This window comes from Vicia villosa, linkage group LG1 (assembly GCF_029867415.1).
Source record: "Vicia villosa cultivar HV-30 ecotype Madison, WI linkage group LG1, Vvil1.0, whole genome shotgun sequence".
NCBI lineage: Eukaryota > Viridiplantae > Streptophyta > Magnoliopsida > Fabales > Fabaceae > Vicia > Vicia villosa.
The window spans coordinates 130,386,730-130,394,793 of record NC_081180.1 but is presented as its reverse complement, the minus strand read 5'-3'; the positions used below and the strand labels follow the sequence as shown (position 1 = coordinate 130,394,793).

Genomic DNA, 8,064 nt, shown 5'->3' with positions numbered 1-8,064 from the left:
TATATGTATGGAGAAGAAACTTTAAAATCTGCATATATATAAAATACGAATTAATATATAAACAAAATATATGCAAAAAATTTGGAGCTTTACAATAGATATACTACTGCGAAATCGCACACAACCGTGAAATCGCTGAAACATCAGATTTGCCACCATCAACTCTTTGCTTGAAACAAAATCATAACCTACAAATATATATTCATCTTCTTCGCTTGAAATCGAATTGACAACCCAAAAATAACTCTCCATATTTTTTGCTTGAAATCGAAACAACATTCCGTAAGCAGGTTTATAGCTTGAAATCATATGGTTATTATTTTCTTTGACATGTGTATCGCTTGTCCAAAACCAAAAAAAATAAGAAAGTGAATAGGAAGAAGAAGAAGTTGGACAAAATATCAGAGAAAATATTGAAACAAATTTGGGGAAGAAAATCAGAGAAGGAAAATGTTGTTGGTGGAAGGTAGAAAACAGAGAGAGAATAGAACACTTTCAAAGAAAAGGAAAGATGATGGAACAATGTGAACAATCTACACATTGGGAACATAATTTGGCAGCAACCTTGGTTACCACCCGTTGATACTCTGCATAGTTTGCTTTATATCATATAGTCTTGGTTCAAATGCAACTTAAATATATTCAAAAAATAGAAAACTCTTATTTTCAGCCTAAAACATTGTAATGAAGAATTAGTATGTAATCAAAACCAGCTAATAGTATGACAAATGATTAGATAAGACTCAAATTGCCCCCAAAATTAAGATTTGGCACCAAATTAAGCGAGTGTTTTTTTATATTATAGATTTTTATAAAAGTACTTTACATTGCACACCTTTAATCTTTTTTAATTATACATATACACATGAAGACTTCGTGTGTACACTTCACAACTCTTCTAACAGCCTGACAACACTGTGAATTCGCCGGAAATCCGGAATCGCTTATGTATCAGCCGTAACTCTGTTTCACAGCAACCAAAACATCTGGGTTAGATTTTGACTCCGTTCCCATTATTCAATTAACATGTCTCATTTTCTCTATATTCTATCAATTCAATAACCTAAGATCAACAGCTTTTTCTTATTTTCTCCGTATCCTATCAATTCAAGAAGCTAACATCAACACTTAAATTTTCAGTTTCTGATTTACTTCCAATTGCGATTTTCAATTTTGCAGTTTCTGATTCAGTTCCAATTGTGATGTCCATGGATAAAGACGCCACCCATTTGTCCCGCACATTCAAATATCTTTTAGGTTAGGAATGAGAAAACCAATGTTAACTGGAGATTTATAAAACTACAACATGAATTCTCAATTTATAACAGTCTCATAGCATTATAAATGGATATTGAATTCAATTCTGTCTCTTCACTAATAATTACTATTGGTATGGACCTTTTCATTTTCACATAACAAATATGACTTTACGTCTTTATAATGTCACCCCTAAAGTCATTTTGTTTACTTTCAAATTTTCTTTACCTTGTCAATTTCATGTAGGTAAGTTTTAGATAAGTCATGAGAGAACTTAAACTAAATAAACTTGTCAGCGTTGAACTACTTTATCATAACATCTGCTAGATTGTCTTTAGTGTGAATATTTTGCATGTCCACACTCCCTTCCTCTACTATGAACTCCTCTACTACGAGCGAAATATAGTATTAACTCTTGTATGCTTTATTCTGGAATGAAAAGTTAGATTTCTTGCAATGTGTGTTACCAACAATGGTATCAGAGCTATTGGTGTTGGTATCAGAGCAATACGTGAACAATATTGTATATTCTACGCACTATAATAAATCTAGCATGCATTAACAATTACTGCAAAAGTATACAATAACATGTGTGAATAGTAACCATGAACAATATACGCAGCGGAATAGGGACCAACACCAATAGCTCTTAACACAGGCCTAAGAAACCCTTAACACAGTGGAGTGAAGATAATGAGAAATTGAAGTGAGTTTCTCACCTTAGACGAGTTGTATTCCTTAAAGTGAAGTGTTTTCCACTTACTTTTCTAGTTGTGATGATTATTTTCATTTACTTGGATTTGATATAGCATCAGCAATCTGTATATGTTTTTGTCGTCTGCTTTAATTATATACTTTTTTATTTGGATGTCATTTTTGGGGTGTGTATGTGCTTTGTTGTTGTTCTGTGTTGCATTGCAAACTTAATTGATAAAAAAAGATTTAACATGATGTTACCTTTTGTCGTGCAGATGTATGCTGTGCAGTTTCATCTATTTGTCACATGTATTTTATTTCTTAGCCGGGAGGGTTTCCGATGAGCATGCATGCGGATGGATATAAAACGGTGATCCGTTATACTTTGCTAACTCTATCATGTAGGAATAACCATGTGTTTGGAAAACTGTGCTCTACACTGTTTTGTCAAGTTAGTTAGGCTGTTAGGAATATATGTTGGTGTGCTCTCAATGTTCATTGGGCCACGGGCATTCTATCTTGCATGTAGTTTACTCTATTGTACCGGGCCTTGGTTTCTGTTGAGCTTGCATATTTCAACAGAATAACTAATTCTGTTAGAGTCAGTTTCATGCAGTTATAACTGCACTCTAGTATGGAAGAAGCTCTTAGTATTCTAAAATTGTTTTTCATGCTGGACGCATCACTAGTGACTTGGCTTATTCCATGCTGGATAATGAGGGGTTTGTTAGTTCTTTTAGTGTTTTCTGTTATCCTTATCTAATCTATGTTTTTGAACTACTCATTTATGACACGCTTCAGTATAAAATGAGTTTAGTGTTTGGTTTAGATCTATAGCATCACAGGCGGGTAATTATTACTTTTATGATGCTTTATATAAACTATGATATTGTTCAATCCGAAGAATTATTAAAATTCTGATTTGAGTCTCTCAATTATTGCTTATACCTATCTCTATATTGAATGTCTTAGAATTTTGGGTTTGGCCTAACTCAACTATCGAAACCGATTTGTAAGGTGGTGAGGATTTCCTCCACTTATATACATATTTTAAGGCCATATCTCATTTTCATTTAAGACTCTTATTATATCCCTTCAAGCCTAATAGTGTTTGGTTTGGTGCGTGTATAATACATGGTGGATGATCCGATAGCAGAAATTTGATAGCATATGGTCCAAAGGATTTTGTACAGACTCCAATACCATCTTAGAATATGAGTTGGACCTAACTCACCCTTACTAAACAGCTTGTAAGGTGGGGATTGCCCCCAGTTATAAAATATTTTCTGGCCATATCTCATCCGATGCGAGACTCTTAACAAAATGAACTAATAAAAAATGTATATTAAATCTCTCGCACGTTGTTTATAGCTACAACTCTTTGATGGAATAGAATATTATGATTCCAAAATATTTCAGATGATTAGAATTTAAGGTTATTAACTAATATTATTTTTTATAATTGAATCTTCCCATGCTCTTGCCCGAGCTCCATTAAAATATATATTTTTCATATTATAGTGATGGTATTTAAATGGAAGAAGATGTCGTGAAGCTAATGAAAGTAGCATGGATGAGTGTCCCGCTTGGCATATTTGTTACCATTGTAGCATGCCTTTTTGTCTTCTGGTGGCAACAAATAAGTTATTTTAGTCCTTATGGGCACGCTGTCTTGGTCAATGGTAATCCATCGAAGCTTATTGTCATATATTTTCCTTTTCTTATACTTTTATGGGTAGTTAGCGGTATTTTCTATTACATTGTCCCTGTTAAAAAATATCAATGTACCATACATCCTGGAATAACTGTTCAAAAGTTTCACGCTTTGATCTTTTATCAACAAAGTTCTCTTGTTATACCAGGTTGTGGGTGCATTTTGGAGCTGTTGGCCGAGCCTTTGTATATTCTTTCCCAGAACTTGGTCTTGCTTGAATTACGGTTGATGGTTGAGACAGTAGCTACATTCTCACGGTGCATGACAATGTACTTTTTAATTGTCAAGCTAACTGGAATGGTAAGAGCTTAGCTACTGAGCATATATTTTAGTCTTTACTTTCCTTATCATTAAGCAGACAGTAAATGCGTTTTCTACTATTCTTGTGACATACCAATGACAGGTTAGTTATTGGACATGACAAGAGAACTTCATGTCGCATTTAAAAAAAAAAAAAATCATATTTGTTTCATTTTCCTATCCTGCATTTTATAAGTACTTGTTTATCAAAGTGCATTGGATTTTTATGTACTTATAATCCAGAGTTTACACAATAGTGTGGTGGACTTGGTAATCTCCAAGTAACAACTGATTTCGGCGGTGAATGATAATTTACAGGAAAAATCAATCATATTTGTGTTGTCACAGTCTGCTTCTTTTTCGGAAACTTAGATATTCTTACCTTTTTCCATTCAGGTACAGTTTTTTGTTTTTGAGATAAATTTCTGCACATGGTTGATACTGTTACTCTATTGATCAATTATTTTTCTGTTTTATATGTGGATATTTTTGCAGAAAAGGAAATATTTTTGGATTTGATCAGCAGCTTTCAAAGATGTGCACACTGTTTACCTTTCAATCGTTTCGAAAGCTGATCCTTCAGGAAGGAGAGAAGATAGTGCTTGGGTGGTTTGATACACCATATAATCAAGCTGTATATGGCCTCGTGGATAAATTAGGTCAGTATATGATTTAGATAATTTGTGCTAGAAAGCTTAACTATTGTGTTTCTAAATCTTCTAATTGCATTAAGAGTACATATTTTTTTTTTATTGAGAAGCACTATTGTGTTTCTAAATCTTCTAATTGCATCACGCTTAACTATTGTGGTCTAAACATGATCGACTTTTCAAAAAAATACCACCTTTCAGGTAGCTTAGTGGTGAGACTTGTCTTTTTACCATTTGAAGAAAGTTCATATACAACATTTGCAAGGTCTGCTTCAGGTTCTATTTCTTTCTTGCTTTTTTGATGTTTGAACTTTAAAGCTGTCTTTCTCTCTTTTCAATTATTATTTACTTCTACTTCACTCTCGCTCATTATGATTTTCGCCTCTTTAGAAATCATAATACATATAGTTTTTGGTGTTCACACACCTCTTGTTTATTGTCTCTCTCTTCCTCATTCACTGCAACGTGTTAGGTTTAATTAACTACCAGTTAATTATGATTATTGTTGTTGTTGTTGTTGTTGTTTAATCATAAAACTTACTGTTTTAGCTGGGCATACGGCTATAGTGAAATCACTTTCGATTTCACAAACTGAATAATGTTTTTGTAATGCCTGACAGGAGAATACCCAGGAAAACACAAGAAATTAGGAAATTGCTTGACAGAATCCCTCAAGTTGGTTTTGTTGATTGGTATGTCTCTTCATTTCATTTAATATTTTGTGCTGGATACATATATATTAGTTTTCCGATTTCTCAGTACCAACAAGTTAACAGTTTCTTTAAAAATCGTAAAGTCGGATAAACAGATGCAGTCAATGTAAATTACTGTATCACTATTTGGGATGCTTCCTAATATGATATAGGATGTATGCTTCTATTCTCTTATCTTGAAATAAAAGAAAGAAAGGAAACTTGAATCTTACAATTTATGAGGCTGTGACTCTTCCGGTATGGAAAATAAATAGGTTAGAAAAATATGGATGTAATCCCGAGTGAAGTTTTCTAACAGATTGACCTCAGTTACCTAGGGCCAGTATTAAGTGCCACAAGAAAGAACATTTTTATGAAAAACCAACAATTATGTTGTCTGCTTGGTAAGTATGTCGCCATACATTTTAATAGACAATAACGATTATGTTAAATGATCTCTCAAAGAGGACGTGTCTAAGGCATTGGTAAGCCTTCTGAGACCATAAAATTATGGTTTGAAATTCTCACTGTTTCATAGTATGATTTTTGAAGATTTGGTTTTTGAATTTTTGCTGGAGAATCAGTAATCTATTATATTAAAGGTAATTAAACAGTCTTTCTTGTCACAAGTCACAATTACTGTGCTGTGGCTCTATTCAAACCCGATGGCCTGCCTAAACTTTTCACTCTTATACACAAATTTAGTCACTTGTACTGCCGTGGTTAAGAGTTGTGTGTATAGATAGCCCTTATTCATTTTTCACATAGGAGGAAATTTGGACATGCTTTGCATTAAATTGTATATTCTATTGTTTCTTCTGCCGTATAGTATCCAGCTATATGGTCTGCAGGCGTTGTTTTCATGGCATTTGGTCCAAGTTATTCTTATTCCCTCATTAGATTATTGTATGGAAAAAAATGGAGTGATGGAGAAGCGTCAATTGTTCTCCGCTATTATTGCTTTTATGTCATTGTTTTGGCTATGAATGGTAATTCACCTTGTCTCTTGTTGCAAAATTTCTTAATTGTTAAATATAATAATTTTTTTTATTACAATGGTTCTTAATTGTTTATGATGTTTATGTTTCTCTCCTCGTTTCAGGAACATCTGAAGCCTTTATGCATGCAGTTGCGACAGAGAGCCAACTCAAGCGTTCAAATGATTCACTACTTGTATTCTCTTTGATCTCTGTAGTTTTGAATGTCCTAGTGTCCTACTAATAAAACTATACGGGTCAGTTGGCTTGATCATGGCAAATTCTCTTAGTATCCTTTCTACCTAGATACTTCTGTCTAAACAGATGAATTCTAATTGTGGTTATTACTTCAACCATAATTATTACTAGCTTATTAGTTAAATCCTATTATACTTTTGATTTCTCACATTTCTGAATGAAAAGAGTTTTGTTTCGTCGATCCTTTACTCAACTAAAGATATGACTTTGAGGATTTTATATTCCGCGATATTCATAAAGGATTACTTCAAGGTATGATAACTGGCTATGATTCGGTTTACCATAATTTGATGCAAATATTAACACCGACTTTCATATTTCATTCTAATTTCTCCACAGGGATCTTCCTCCTTTTCTTTTCGCGGCTGCTTTCCTTCAGGATGGGTTATTCTGTTACTCTCAAGTATAATCACTCTCGTTTCTGAGAATGTAGTTTTGGACCAAGATAATTTCTGGCCAACATTTATGATCCATTTCTCTGTTGGGCTGGCTTGCTTCTGCGTTTCATCATACCTGATGTATATTCCATTTCCTTTGACTTCTAAGATCTTCTGTTGAATACAATTGCTTATTTTTCACTTTCTTTTTTGTTAACATACTTCTGTTTTTATCTTCTAGCTACTGTCGGAAAAAACCTTTCATCAAGAAAATTATTCGCTTTCGCGACCACTCGGACTGATGAACTCTGTAAGTTAACTCCGAGATGAGTTTTTTTTTTCCTTTGAAACCGCTAATTTGTTAAGATTTATCCTTGGATATAATAAATTAGATTTTTTTTTTTGTGCAGATAGTCAAAGATGATGATGAATTAAATTACTAATTACTCCCCTCCAATCTCATATATAAGCAAATTTTTATAAAAGAGCTCATCCTTTATGAGTCACTTATTCGGCTAGTGATCCTGTTTAGTGTGTGAGGCAGAAATGTTAAAAGTCAATACCAATTGAAAAAAAAGCAAAAACAAAAACAGTGGTGATGAAGGAAAATGGAGAGAAAGCAAGAAAGGTGATGATGATTCATAATATTGGGATGGCCTCCAATATCACTAGAAATGACCAACAATGGTAATAATAATGTTTGAAAAGCTTAAAAAAAGTAGGAAAAAAAGAGAAAAGAAGAAAAAACAGGAAGCTTATGATTAAAATGTAGACTATGATTTAAAACAAGCATCCAATTAAGAGCGTGCATAAAGTGTATTCCATTTTCTAAAACAAAATGATGCCATTTGTTGAGTTTTGCTTAAGAGGTTGAATTCCTCGATGGATGGATTTCACACAACTTTTTGGTTTCTTGCTTTATATTGCAGCATAGCATGTCTTCCTCTTGTACATCTTCAATGAAGAAGATACAAACATGAAGATTCAAATCAAACATAGAATGGAATTGTTACTAGTTTTGTTTTTAACATTAACACAAAATACAAGACTTACATTTACAATGAAATTAATTGTTCAAACAAAAATCACTTCATTTCAAACTAAATTATATAATATAATTGATCAATTTTATAAAACTAATGT

General features: G+C 33.0%; 1 long non-coding RNA gene and 1 pseudogene across 1 annotated transcript; both read left to right on the top strand.

The window, feature by feature from the left end:
• The first annotated feature begins 841 nt into the window (after positions 1 to 841).
• LOC131644198 (uncharacterized) lies at positions 842 to 4,279 on the top strand. The gene is made up of 5 exons (XR_009296379.1): positions 842 to 990; positions 1,180 to 1,257; positions 2,229 to 2,323; positions 3,475 to 3,635; positions 3,816 to 4,279. It is a non-coding gene; the product is annotated as an uncharacterized LOC131644198 (long non-coding RNA).
• Positions 4,280 to 4,289: 10 nt separating this feature from the next.
• On the top strand, positions 4,290 to 7,776 carry LOC131654063 (uncharacterized; annotated as a pseudogene).
• Positions 7,777 to 8,064: the final 288 nt, after the last annotated feature.